The following is a 14,949-nucleotide window of genomic DNA, read 5'->3' on the forward strand; positions in this document are numbered from 1 at the left end:
ATATGAATTTACTGGTATTTCCCAGCCTGTCATGTTTGCTGCTGAGGTAAGAACATCAAAATGGTCATACAGAGACATTCTGCAGGTCTGTCCATGCAGGGTATTGTGTGTGGTCAGCAGCAAACTATAAAAATAAAAGTATATGACAGTGAATATATACATAGTGAGCTTTCTTCTGTTCTGTTGTAGCAAATGCCAAATCCTCCTGGTCAAACAGCTGTGTACTCTTACAGACTTATGCAAATTTACAAAATTCCACTTTTGACAAAAACCCTCCTTTATTCACTGTCATTGTAAGAAAAGGGGAAAAAATGGAAATGCAACTTTGATCATAATGTAATTACTTGAGGATTTATCTTTGTGGTTGTAGGATATTACTTTAAAAAAAAGTTTTTTGTTACAGCCCCCCCCCTATGATTTGAGTGACTCGAGTTCAGTCCTTTCCTCTTGTCTGACTGGGTTCAAACCTGCTTTAATTGTTTCACAGAACATTTCTCTGGCAATGAGGGTTGTAGGCAGGGTTTGTGTGTGTGCATGAAGGCAAGAACTGCTTCAGTAGCTGTACTTCATGTGCAGTTCTTCAATATTCAGCAAGGTAGAGAGCATGTCTCCGTCCCATGTCGGGCAGTCCTGCATATTCTGAGCAGGCCAGGTACCACATCTGGTGGGCAACAGCCCTGGGGAATTTTTGGCTTGTTTGGTGGCTTGACAGGTCTCTAGAAATGTGAATTCAAATGCCATTAGGTAGAAGAGGGAGCTGAATCCCAGTGTTTTCCTGCAGTGTAGGGCATAAAAGAAAATATTGCCATTACTGTCTGATGCATGTAGCTTTTAGAGCCTACCTAAAGGATATGGCTTGAATCCTTAATCAGCTGATAAGCTGCATCCAGTGTTGTGTCCGTTCTTGTCTTTCATGAATCCTTTTTAATTTCAATGAATTCAGTATTTGCAGTTGCTGAGATGCTGAACAATATTAAACTCTACACAATTTTTAGGGCTCTGTTGCATTGATCGAGACATTCTTCAGTGATTGCATAATGAGATTTGGCTTTCTACTTTTCCTTGTTTTGCAAGTGATATTTTCCCTCCTCTAAAGGAATATAGATTATCAAAAAACATGGGAATGGAATGACAAACATGCCTTATTCTTGGATACTCTACAGAGATTCCCTTCATGCAAGATTTTATATGCAAGCAGTACAGGCAGGAAGATGTACATGCAAAATAGTCTCTGTCATGGTAGCAGTGGAGCTACTCTGATACTAGTTTAGTTTGAGGGTCTCTATTCAAACTCTCTTGACATTACTGTTGTAAGAAGTTAATTCAGAATAATTATGCCATATTTTACTCTCACTGAATTCCTTGAGTCAAATCTCTCCCCTTGATGATACCAACCACGTCACCTACTTCTCAGCTCAGTATATATGCCTTCATAGCTGGAAATGAAATTATATAGGTTTTTAAAATACATTTTCTCTACACTTAAAAAACCTGTTAGGCAGTTTTTAATAGAAAATCCATTCCAGCCATAGAAGCAGAATGGAATAAACTCTGTGTGTCTGGCTACAGGCATCAGAAAATCCAGTTAAAGAACTGGATTTTCTAGTTACTTATTCAGTGTTTGCCTTCACTATATCCAGCCACATTTTTCAAAATAATAGGTTCATGTACTCTTTCTGCCAACAATATTAATATTTCAACACTACATAGCTAAACTAGACTTCTGTTATTTGTTTCAGTATTAATTCTTGTCCTTAGCTCAGTGGGGTTCTCTGGAGAGCCTGTTGTTTGGCTTGGTTTGTGCTTAGCTGGGTTGGTCAGCAGAGGGGATTTATGGTTTTGCTTTTCAATCATAAGCATGTCACAAACACACCCTGGTTTACAAGCAAACTGCAGACTTGTCAAATGGACGACATGATAGATCTCCTAAACTTGGATGGAGGAAATATAACTGCAATAGGCAATGGCCAGGTCTGCATGCAAATTTGTGTGGTGTTTATGATAAAAAAAAAATGTACTAAGGTTTTATAGTAAGTCTTCTTTCCTTGTCTGTAGTTCAACTGGGCTTTTTACTGTGCAGTTCTGAGATGTGGTGAGCTGAGTAGTTCTTTAAATGACTTCTGGTGTCATGACACTTCCCTGGGAGATCCCAAAGCTGCTCTTCAAACAGTTGAATGTACAGGCTAAATCCCACAGATACACATAAAGCAGTGCTGTGGAAGGGCTATCCCAGGGCAGGATCTGCAAGATAATGGCACTTCCCTTGGCACCTGTGAAGCATCAGTTCCACCATTCTACTGCTTGCTTTATCCTTACTTACTGTGCTGCCAACATCTGAGCTTCTGTGCCTGAATTTTCTCAACTTAGTGATGGTGTCCCCTTTCCTTTCCAATTAAATCAGCTTGATCTGATATTTTTGAAGCCTTGTCCTTTCCAGGTTTCTGTGTGTCGTTCAGATGTGTTAAGTCCAGCCCCTACAATGCAGACTCATGGAACTGAAGGCTCAAAGTGGTGAACCAGCCCTGAACAGCAGCAGAACTCGGGAAATTAAGGAGTCCTACCTTATTCAGAGATGAGAGTGAGATGAAGTTAGACAAAGGGTGTTCACATGAAACTCTGCCTGTCAATTGTTAGTGGTGGCACGGAAGGCAGAGCTTGTAGAGTGGTCACAGGCACTTCCAAATTCAATGGGTAATTGATTTCACCTGTTCATCCAGAGATGGATGCTGGAGATCTGCATTTATTGCCACCTTCCACAAAGGACTCAGATGGTTTACCTTGTTAATTTTTTCTTTTCTGTGTGTGTGAAAAAACCCCTCTATTTCCTTCTATGTAAGAAGGTACCAAAAAAGGCTATTTTTGTTTACTGAGCATCCTGCCCATGTGCAGTGCACATCAGTAGAGGCCAGGACACAGGTTTGACTTAATGAGAATAGAAGCAGTTGCAGCCCCACACTTAGACAGGTTTGGCATCCAGCATCACCACATGAAGCCAGATGCAAGGAAACAGAACAACACTGTGGGAAGGTGGAAACCTGTTCTTCATTACTGGACCAGGCTGAACATGGAAATGGGCATGACTGATGAAAGTGGATAAACCACACTGTCAAAAAGAAGGACTGTGTCTGGACTGCCTGGGGTTGGCTGATGGGAAATTTAGTCATATTTCAAGTTTCCATTTTAGACACTATCCAGCATTGGAAATTTACTGCCACCATGTGAGTCTTAAATTTCAAAATACTTTAGAACTAACCTCGGGATCAAGATGTTCTTAGATTGTGGTTTTTTTTTTCCCTGGGGACAGAAATATTTAACTTTTGAAGGAGCAATGCCAAGCTTATACCTTTTATGAGTCAACATATTTTTAGCTAAATCACAACAGCAATGCTATTCTCTTTTTTTCCTCCTCATGCCAAATACAGGATTTTTTTCCTTCAAAAAGAATTTTTGAATAAAGGCAATTTTTCATTTATCAGTAAGGAATTAAGCCCCTGTCGGGATCCTTTGATTTCTTCAGTGTACTAAAGGTAGAGCACAGGGGATTTTTAATTTCATGGTTTGTTTGGTATTTCAGAGGCAGTGAACATGAGTGGTTAGATCAGCTGATAGTGAATCAGAAATCATGACATGTTGTGTACCTTTTATCTGGTCTTTTAAGTATTCTTTTGCCTTAAGTATTCTTTTGCCTTAAGTATTCTTTTGCCTTAAGTATTCTTTTGCCTTAAGTATTCTTTTGCCTTAAGTATTCTTTTGCCTTAAGTATTCTTTTGCCTAACCCCTTCTAATAAGATGTTATTTATACTCTGCCTGAAAATAGGAATAAGTCCTCACAAATGGCAAATTCACTAAAAAGCAGCAAAAGATTATAAGTAATTTAAAGTACAAAAATGAAAGGGGATGAACAAGTTTTCTTCATTGACTGGTGCTACTAAACCATTACTCCAACTCCAGCTTGTTCAAATCCACCACAAGGATGGAGTGTTTTCTCTGAGGTTACCTGGGGACACCCAGACCAGACAAGTTACCTCCTCTTATGAGGAAAAGTGTCCTCTACAAAGTTGGACTCATGGATAAAGGGGCATTTTGGGACCATGTGTTGTACTGGCATTTCTCATGTTGTGCTTGCTTGCAGAGTGCTAGAACAGGTCAATTCCAGGCTGGCAATATTTTTCTGTTCTAAAAATCACCTAAAATGCCAGCATGTTTCTGGTTGGAAAGAGTGCATTGAGTCCTTGCCTCTCCCACACTGCTGCTCCCCACTAGAAAACTCTCCATAGCTCCACCTGATAGAAAGTTCTATCTGACTTGACAGCAGCTGATTTATTTACCAACTACAAAAACAACATCAACAATCCTGTTGATAGGGAGGAGAAGATACCGTACTAGAAATGGGATAGTTTAGAAAGCCATATTTCTGCATAGAGAATTTTGATTGAGATTTGATTTTTGGAAAGGAGCGGGAAGAAGTTATTTCCTTAGGTGCAGGAGAAGGACCTGTGAGCAGGCTGTTGGATTTGTGTGACTCTTCAAGTGCTTTCAAATGTCAGATTTTCTGCATAGTGGTGGGGAATTGTCCCTCCTCAAAGGTGTGTACTAGAACTGCAATAGTGTGGGTTTTTTTAAACTGGACATTCTTATTTACTACCTGCTCATAGAGTCTCTGGCACAAAGGGATTCTTTGCCTAGCTGACATGAAGATGCTATTTCTGTAAATATTCTTGCTGTTCTGCATGCTTGCACTTGCAATGTTGGGGTGATGGGAGAAATCAATCAGTCAGAGTATCAGCAAAACCCATAGGCGGAGATCTTCAGTGCTACCAGTTCCCCTGGGCACCCCAGTCCCCCAGGCAGCTTTGATAATCTCAGCTTGTAATTATTATCAGTAAACATTTTGCTGTTGGGAGCAGGTGAGTGTGGCTAGAAGAAACTGGCATGTATCCAAGGAATTTATATGCCACCTTATTATCATAGTAACTGTGTCGAGGCATAGATGGTGTGTTTTCTTTTTGCATTTCACCACTTCAGTGGCTGAGACACAGAGAAGCCCATAGTCTAACCAGAAATGTCTGTCCATTTGGGAATTTGAATAGAAATGTTCTGTATTCCAGGCCAGGGCCCTAACATACATCTTCCCTCCCTGTTATCATGCCACAAGGAAGAGATGGATGATTTTAGTATGCCTCTTTCACAGGGAGTGTTGACATTTCACTATTTTTTATCTGAATTCCTATGAAATAATTTCTAAAATTGTTCCTTGTAGTAAATTAGGCATTTTGGAGTTTCAGTTTATTTTTTTTAAACAATCGGGTTTTCTTACCATTTTTGTATTAATCCATGGTATTTCCAATTGTGAATTTGTTGCATTGTAATTTTGATTTACAATGAAACAATATTTTAATCCCACTTCATGATTTGTCCCAAATCATCATCTTCAACAAAAGTTTTATTTGTAGTTGATCTCACGAGATATCCATGTGAAAATAGGAAAGTGAAAGTAATATAAATCAACTAATTGTCAGCACTCCAAAACAAAATGAAAAAAAAAATCCAAAAGCACAAATTGCAAAAAGATTCAGTGTTTTTTAAATTTAAATGAACACAATATTACTGAGACATAGAAATCAGTTTTGTGCAAATAGCTTTCCCATAGTGAATCTGTTGAATTGAAAATATTGCAGCCAATGTTATCTGAGACCAGCTAAACTCCCACAAATTAGGTATGAAAAAGTAGCAGTAATATTTTCATAGTCATAACCAGAAATTCTGGTACAAAACTGCTGGCATGCAAAAGTTTTGAAACAGAGCAAAGATGAATATAAACAACAAAACTGGTATTAGTACTTTCCTTTAGATTGTTCTGCTGTCCTCTCTCACCCTGTAAACCACCTTCACGAGACCTCATCCCTTCTGTTTTTGCAGCAGTGAACCTGATAGGAAAAGAGAATGAAAATTAATTTAATGTAAATGGGTAATTGTGTCCCACCTTGATTCCTCCGCTGTTCTCAGCTCTGTGCTGAGCTCTGAGCCTTCCAGGAGTGCAGTGAACAGTGTGACTCACAGCTGGCACGTGTTTGTTCTCTCATCCCTCCTCGGGGGAAATTACTTTCAGTCGAGTGATTTGTTAGGAATTCTTTCTAAATATGTGCACATAGGATGCTAAATATTTGCTAGAAAAAGGCCAGGCCAAACCAATTCCTCCTGGAATGGAGGAAAATGAAGTTTGTGGGGATTATTTTGTCTCACGAGTTAAAACCGTAGTATTTAGGTAGAGCAAAGTTGTTACCCTCACATGAGATATGGTGTTGCTGACCACAGCTGGTGTGATCCCTTAAGGAGGCTGTTATGGGGCTCTGTGTCATTTAACGTGGAGATGAGGGCTAAGAGACTGACCTGTGCCATCAGAGAGAGGAGAATATAACTTCAAATGGAAATATTTGGTTCTTACTCAATTTGAGCAGAGGAGCTTTGATGTGCCTTGGCTAGGAGATAAATGCCACCATGGAGTCCACATCCAGATAATTATGTTCTCAGAACTGTTTCCATCTCATCCAACACACAAAGTAAAAAGGAGGACTTGTTCCTCCTGAAACACAATGTCTTGAGAGTGTTCCAGGGTAACAAACATGTCATATCTATTGCCCTGTGCAGATTTTTTGTGTGTTCCCACATGTAGAGCTTTGTCCCCAACAGCTGTTGGCATCTGTCTTCCTTTCACTGCTGTCTTGTGGGACTCCTGGTTGTGCTCCATGCATCATATCTCTGCCTCACTGATTCTGCACTGATCCAGAGGCACAGCCTCCCTGGGAAGAGTGTTTCTTGTCCTCACCTTGCTTTCTAGAGAGGAAAGAAATGAGTATAAGGGAAAACACAAGATATGATGATGAGCATTTCACTGCTCTGTGCCTCAGCATCCCTAGCAGTAAAAATACATAAAAATATCTCCTCCATTTAACTTTGGGGTTCAATTTGTGACTGTTCATAAGGGCAGAAGCTGCTACAGAAATGCATTTTTTGAATGTACATTTCTGTAGTATCTTTAAGAATTATCACAGTTTTGAGCTGAGTTTTTCTATACATCTGAGGGGTTTTTTTGCACCTCATTCCTGTGGCAATTAGTTTTCCCCACCAACAAAACATTTACAGGCACTTTAAGCACTGTTTCCTTACACCAGTGTTTTAAGGGTAGAAATTGAGGGAATTGTTTTTGGCAAAATAAATATTTTGATCTGTTACAAGAATCATGTGTGAAGTTATTGAAACGTTCGTATGTAGTAGAGGTTTTTAGGAATTGTGTGTGACCATTGGGGTGGCAATTTTTGCTGGCTTCTAAATAACCTCATCCAGAATTGACTCTCAGCAGTAAAAGTTCTTCTCCAGGAAGCTTGTACCTGGACAGTGCATCCTTCTACCATGGGACAAATCAGTAAATTCAGCAAGTTCGAGTGGAAAATAAAATCAAAATGAAGGTGATCTCTTCTTTATGTAACCCCTTTGCCTTCCCTCACCCACCATCTGCTCGCTGCTGTTGTGCTGAGCATCCACCTGGCTCTTTGTACTGTTCTCCCCCTGGCCCAGAGCGTTGCTCTCGGTTCCCAGGAGGGCTCTAAGCTCTGAAGCTCTGCTTGAAACTGCTGTACTGGGTGAGTTGTTTGTGTCATTGCTAAAACAAAGCCTCTGGTGCCTCCTTGTTGGGGAATTAAAGGCCACAGGGAGCCCTTTGGAAGGAATGAACAGCATGAAAGATTGGCACTTTCACGTGCTGGTTTCTGTGAAACACTGGACACCCAACTTCAAAGTGTTCTTGATTTCTGTGGGCTTTGCCCTAGAACAGGCTCTGTTCCCATCAGATAGCAAGTGGACAAGTCATGGCTATATGCAGGATTCTGGATGAGGCTGTTTTTTGTAAGGCTGAGTCGTTTCAAGGCAGAGGGGGAAAGTGCTACTCCCTTTCCTTTGCTCTGTGGCTTTCATGCACCCACATGTACACTATTCTCTAAACACTTTACCAGCAATTGGAAATAGGTTAGAGGGGAAATTAAAACCATCAGCTTACCCTGAAATACCCTGTGAATATGATACTTTTAAAATGAAAACTGTTATACATGTAACGAACAATAATCTGCTTTTCTTTGGGCTATTGACTTTCCTATAAAGAACAATGCAGAGCAGTGTCCTTCCTTCAGAAATCTCAGAGGCTGTTAAACACCACCTCCTGGGAGGACCTTGTTCTCATCTAGGCATGATGGTTTTCTGACTAATTTAAATTTATCCTTATTCAACTTCATTGCTGTAAGGGCTGCTATTCAAAATAGAGCTTTACAGTAGGTGAAAGCCTCTAAATGCTGAATTGGAAAGAGGTAGATTTATGCCAGACTTTTTAAGTGACTTATTTAAAGGTCCACTTTAAAAATTCACATGAGTTAGTTTCAAGATTATATTTCTATATGAGGTACCTTTTAGGCAGGGAATTTCTTTTCTGCTTATGCTGTTCCCCTTCCTTCTGTATCTACCTGTGCAAACATCCTTTGGAATTCAGTGTGGCTGGATAACATGCAGTCATTAACTTTGCTTTCAGGTTTGTGAATATCTTCAGTGCTGAGGTCATGGTACCCTCTCTGTAAGGGATCTAAAAGTAATTTTTGGCTGCTTAATGTGATTTGCTGTCTTCTTTTCAATATTTTTGTAAAGGATGGTTTTGCAATTTTCTGATATTTTTCTTTATAGAGACCTTTCCTTTGTTTAGTCCCCTGTGAAGTTTGTGATTTGCTGTGTTAGAAAACATAACATTTTGCAACAAGGCTGCTTTGGTTCGATTCTAAACATTTCTCTGCCTCTGTTGACACTGAATTCAATAAAAAGTCTCAGGCTGTTAGGAGAAGAGAGGTTATTTTCCTTGCACATCAGTGGTGGCATCATGAGTGAATTCTGGGTCCCCTGTGAGCCTCCCTTGAGCCTGGGGCATGGTGGCTTTCCCAGCCCTGTTGGTCTCCTTACAGTTTGCTGCCACTTTTCAGTTGTTGCTCAGTTTGCCTCATGGGTGACATCATATCCAGCTGCTGGTGAGCTGAATGTGAAGTCAAGGGAAAAGAATACAACTCGACTCAGTTGTATGATCTGGTTAAGCTCTCCCCAGATAGCAAAGCTCTTACTTTCCTCACTGGAAAAAGAGAGGAGGATGGAAGACAGAAGAAGCAGTGAGAGCTGCAAGGTTGAGTGGTTTTCCAAAGGATTCTGTGAGAGATCAACTGCTTTGAGTCAAGAAAGCGGGAGCTGAGAGCAATTTTGCTCTAAAACCAGCTGAATTCTAAGCACTACCATGAAAAGTTATGACGTGCTGTGATAAAAATTGTCATGTTTATTTCTTGGCATGCTTGGGTAGTAGTGCAGTATCCAGTCAGTCTCTGTTGGCTTTGGGATTTTTGCATCATCCTTCCCTTGTTAGTAAATAAACTACAACATCCATAAAACTTTTCTGAAACAAATCTGGGATTAGCCTAGTTCAGGGAGCATCTGGATCACTAGTGCTGTGTGCTGTGCAGTGTGAAGATGTCAGGAGCTGAATTTCTGATGCAATGGCTGCCCAGGGAAGTGGTGGAGTCACCATCCTTGGAAGGATTTAAAACACATGTAGATGTGGCACTTAGGACATGGTTTAGTGGTGGATCTGGTGGTGTTGGGTTAACAGTTGGACTTCATGATATTAAGGGTGTTTTCCAACCTGAACAATTCTATGAGTGGTGTCCTGGGCTTGGTTTAAAACTGTGATATATGTGTCCAGTTCCCATCTGCTTTGTTGTTATTTAAATGAAAAATGCCCTCCTCTTGCTTTCTAGGCCCTCCACCCTTCTTCTTCCACTGATGCTGTTGACCTGGGTTCCTTGGGTGCTCTGCAATCTACCAAGTCACAAAACCTGCAAAATTATCTACTGCTTCTCATCACAGCCTTCTCCCATCCACGGGATGGTCCTTTCAGTCCTGTCTGGTAAGTCCTTCCTTTCAGATTCAAGTAAGTCATGATACCTGTGAAATTAGATAGGTAGATCCCAGGGAAATCTACTTTGGGAACGGTAAAACAAAATGTGCTTTGCTCATTCAGTATTTTCTTCATCGAATTGAAGGGAAAAAATAATGAGCAAGATATTTTTTACCTTCTTCTGTGTAAAGCTTGAAACAAGCTGAGATGCCAAAATCAGGCATTTAAAGTTCTAAAGAACTTGATTAAAATCCTGTGACATTAGTCAGTTTATGTGAAAGACCAAAGATACCACGTCATTTGCTTGTTCCTCTGATATCTGTACAAAGCTGCAGTGGGCACTGCCCTGACCTGGCACCTGGAAGAGTCCCGGGGAATCAGGGCAGACTGAAATGATGATTCCCTCCCTCCCTTATGTTTTTCATATGTGCCACCTCAGACAGTCTCCCAGCAAAGAGAACACAGGCTTTTGAGTGGAGACAATTTCCTCCTTGTGTTGGATGTGCAAATACTGAGTTGCTACTTAAGGAGAGTGTTATGTGCTTGTTGTCTGAGGTCTGTTTGCTTTCAGCACGTTCCCTGTGTGTGTGACACTGGAAGCTAAAGAAAGCTGCTAATGTGAATTGCCTGGGCAGCTGCTATTGAGTTCATATGGCTGTCATAACTTCATATAAACTTCTATCAGATGTGCCAAACTGTCAGCACTATGGAACACTGGGCCAACTCTCAGAGGGTCCAGCAATTTCTTGTGGCTTAGGCAGTATGTGAGGAGCTGCTGTTTTTACCCTGCTGATTTCTAAAGATGAGAGTTTTATTTAAAAATTCTCAGCAACATCTGGAACTCTCTTACATCCAGCTGATGGGGGAAAGTTATTAACCTTGGGTGAGCAGAGTTTGCTTTTTAAAAAATGAATCAAAAGAACATGTTTTGATACATTAAAAAATGCATGTCATAAAACTGCTGTTTCTGTGCCTGCCGAAGCCAAGAACTGTTCAGGCGTGTGAAAGAGCAAAGAGAAAAATGCCAATAAAAACTATCCAAGCCTAACAGAAATATTAGGAAAGGAGATGAAAGACAACCACCTGGGATGCTCATGAAACAACTGATTTTAATCCCCTGCTGGTGCTACATGTTTTCTTAGAAAGGGAATTTATAGATAAAGGAAAGATTGCATGGATAATGTGCTTGGTCAGTGTTTGCAACCCTCAGCCTGGGGCCAAAAACTCCTTGAAGGCAAGGAATGGGGCTTTCTTGTAGATGGCAGGAATTCCCCTATTTCTTACATCTCCTCTGCAGATCTGCAAGTGCTTTAGGGAAGGTGTATTGGCCTCCAATCATACAGAAAGGAGGCAGCAATGATCACAGACAAACATGCACAAGGAGGTAGTGCAATAGACTTGGGAGCTGTTCAGTCTTTGGAAAAATGTACCTGAGAGAAATTGGTAATGGATCAGAAAGACTAGGAAGAGTTTGGAAATGGTAGCACCAGCTTTGAGAGATAAAGTTTGTAATACAGTGGGCTTATGAAAACCTTCAGGATTTATCCTTATGCAGCAGTATGAGTTTGGACAGTGGCCAGGATACCATCTGCAAGTGCCCAACAAAAATTCAAAATGCTTTATAGACTGGATATTGCTCTCCCTCCACTCCCCAACAGCAGTTCCAGCCAATTGGGAACGGAGGAATTTTATAAGATTAGCAGGCTGCAGGCTACAAGCAGAGAGCTAACCTTGTCTGCCTTCAAAGCCAGGGGTATAATCTCTAAATTAAATTTACATGATTTATCACATCTAGGAAAGATTGGTGAAACAACCAGAAAAACTAGAGGAGTGGGGAGGAGATGACAGCCATTGGACTGGAGGGGTTTTCTTTCATCAGTGGTAAAAGGCACAACTCAAAACACTGAAATGGGATTAGTAGTGGGTCCCCAAACCAAATTGTTCTAAAACACTGAGGTGCTTAATATGTTATTTTCAAAATGCAATATCTTAGGACAGTGACCCATCTGTTGTCATGGAGGAGTCAGATGGAAAGTGCATTAAAAGTTGGAATTAGTCCCCACTGGGAAAACTGCACTGAGTCATGGTGATATATGGGATCTGAACAAAGGGAAGAGAGACAATATTTTCCCTATGATTTATGCATTGCATAGTCACTGCCACTTTCTACAGCATTTCTATTCTCTTAGCTGCAGATAACAGCAAAGAGAGGTTCCCTCTGGCTCCTTTGCAGTCTCATTACACTGGGGGTTTAGTGATGGAGAAGCTGTTAGGTTGGTGGAAATATGTTTGAAAGGCAGGGAGAAACCCATACAAAATGTAAAGGCCAACAAAAACTGATCTAGGGGAAGAAATAGCAGACCTGATGTATTTTATTTGCTTGATGCCTTAATGTAGAGTCAATACACAGAAGGATGGTTTGGTTGAGCATCACAAGAATGTTGCTTCTTCACAACCAGCTTTCATGACATCCCATAAAAGGCCTTGTACAACTGTAAATCCATGGAGAACAGGGAATTTAGGCTGTGCAAGATCAGGCTGCTTTTGGAACAGTGTGGGTTTACAACCAGGCTCAGTCCATGGGTCAGAGAGAGCTAAAAACCAAGCTTATGTCTGTGTAGATTAAATTAGAACTGGACCCAGGATAACTGCAGCTGCTGAGCCTTTGGTGCTCAGAATAAAAGTCACCCTGTCTTCCCCTCTGCGATCCCCTCTCCATCACTTCCCACTGCTGCTCAGCTCTAGGGGCAGTTTGCCTTCATTCAACTATAGGCTCTGATTTTACTTTGCTGGTTCTTAAATAATAGCTACAGCTAAGAGAGATATAAAGCCACATCCTGTAAACTTACCCCACACAACTCACAGAGGGACTGATTAAAGCTTTCTTGTTATCCCTGGGAAATCTGGCTACCTCCTGAGGAAGAGCTATGAAATTGTTTCCCTTGTTAACTCCTGGGATCTTCTTAGGAATCCTATCATATTTCATTTTTATTACCTGTTACTAGAACTACCCAGGTGGCATATTGAAGAACACTTGTCAAAAAAGTGTAGCATTGTTTTTTTATTAGGAATAAAATGAAATTTATCTCATAACCTAATCTCCTTCTGAAATTACTATAGATCCAGGCAAAGAGGAATCGAAGATAATATATTTTCTTCATTTATTGCATTAGCATTCATCATCTTTCCTTGTATTTTTCCATCTGTTTTTCAATAAAACCCCAGGTATTTAAAGGCTAGTAAAGACCGTTTTGTTTTGTTTTTTGCTGAGTTTTGCCTAGTTAGCTGAACCTGGCATGTGGCCAGCCTCACATCCACACAGTCTCTGTTAAAGCTTGGTGGGGTGCCACTCCAAGGAGACACATCATTAAATTCATGTTGGCAAATGTTTGTCACCTTCTCAGGAGCTCTGCAGTGATTAAGGTTGGGATTTTCCTCACCTCATCTCTGAGCCAGTTCCTGGATCCATGCTAACAGGCACTTTCACAGGTAGCCAGGATTGCTTGCCCTCTAAAGTGTCTTTCTCTACCGTTGAGAGAGGCTGGATGACAAGCCTAGGTACATACTTCATTTTTTTTGATGCTTAAAATGAGATGAATTCTATCTTCCAATTCCTTCAAAACTGTTTACTTGATTTTCCTTCCCTGCTGCCTCTGGCAAGAGCCTGTTTCAGATCAGTTCTTCCCTACGTGAAGAGATTCTCGTGCAATTCCTCCCAGGCTTGACCTTTCCTGAGCTTTTTCACTTATGCCACCCGCTTCCCACATTTGACATAGCCCTAAATAGTTTTGTATCACCTCACGAATTCTCTTTAGATTTATTTTACCTCATTCACCTCCGAGTCTCCTCTCTCCCAACAAATACAGGTCATGTTTGCCCAGCACTTCTGTGTGAGGTGCCAAGCTGCTGAATCAGTCTTGTATTGCCTAAACTCCTTCCTCACAGCAACATCTTCTGGGCCAAACTTTTGCTTGCTTGGAGTGTGACAGTGAGGGATAGGAAGGACACAAAGAAATTATTTTTCCTTGGCTGAGGCTCTTGTGCTGGAAGAGCCTTGGTGCAGCTGAATGTCTCCAGAGACAGGAGGAGGTTGCTGAAGGCAGTACAGTAGCTCCATGAAGAGGGTTTGTGCCAAATTTATGTGTTGGGAATTTCTGGGGAAAATGGAATGGATTAGTTGCTCTCTGTTTTTTGTTTGTTTGTTTGTTTTCCTGAAATAAATATTTGGGAACCTCAGGCACACCAAAAAGAAGATTGAAGGATTGGTGAGCAGCTTCCAGGCCACATACACATATTTCCCTCTTCTTTATTTCTTTTGTTGTCCAGTTACCCTGAAATTCACTTTCCTATTGTCTGCGTTGTTTTTTTAGCTTGGACATCAGAATACTGTGGAGGGAAAGGCCATAAAAGCAGAGCATGGCTCAACATTACCCGAATGGCACTGTCATAATATGCACTATAGTGTGGGACTGGCTTTGTGTGATCACTTATACAGCAGTGTGTATTGCATAAAGCGGAGCATCTTGGTCACAGTCTCTGTTTACTGCTTGCTGCAATCTAATCCTGTGCCTTTATGTGCTCCCAGGGGCTTTTAGCTTAGGTACACACTGAGCCTTGGGACAGCAGAGCAAGGAAGGCTGGTGTGAAAGAGGTAGAGTTGATTTTTTTGAGGAAAAAGGCTAACGAAGAAATGGATGAGAAGATAAGCTGATTAACATTCTGGGCTTGCTCAGATGCCTAGAGGGAAATTAGTCTGTTGTATGAGGGATGGTGTGGACCCATCCTACCACACTCCAGCTTGTCCTTTCACTGTCTCAGCCTGTTCCTGAGACCACCAGGCTGAGGTTTGTAGTGCATCCACCTCCTTAGCTCTGTGTCTTCTACTGGAGTTGTCTGGCAGAGCTGGGTGATCTTGCACTGAGAGGGAAAAATATCCACTGTAAACCTCACTCAGAACATCACTGATCTGGAAGAAC

The sequence above is a fragment of the Manacus vitellinus genome, unplaced genomic scaffold (genome assembly GCF_001715985.3).
Source record: "Manacus vitellinus isolate BGI_N305 unplaced genomic scaffold, ASM171598v3 scaffold_51_pilon, whole genome shotgun sequence".
Classification (NCBI taxonomy): domain Eukaryota; kingdom Metazoa; phylum Chordata; class Aves; order Passeriformes; family Pipridae; genus Manacus; species Manacus vitellinus.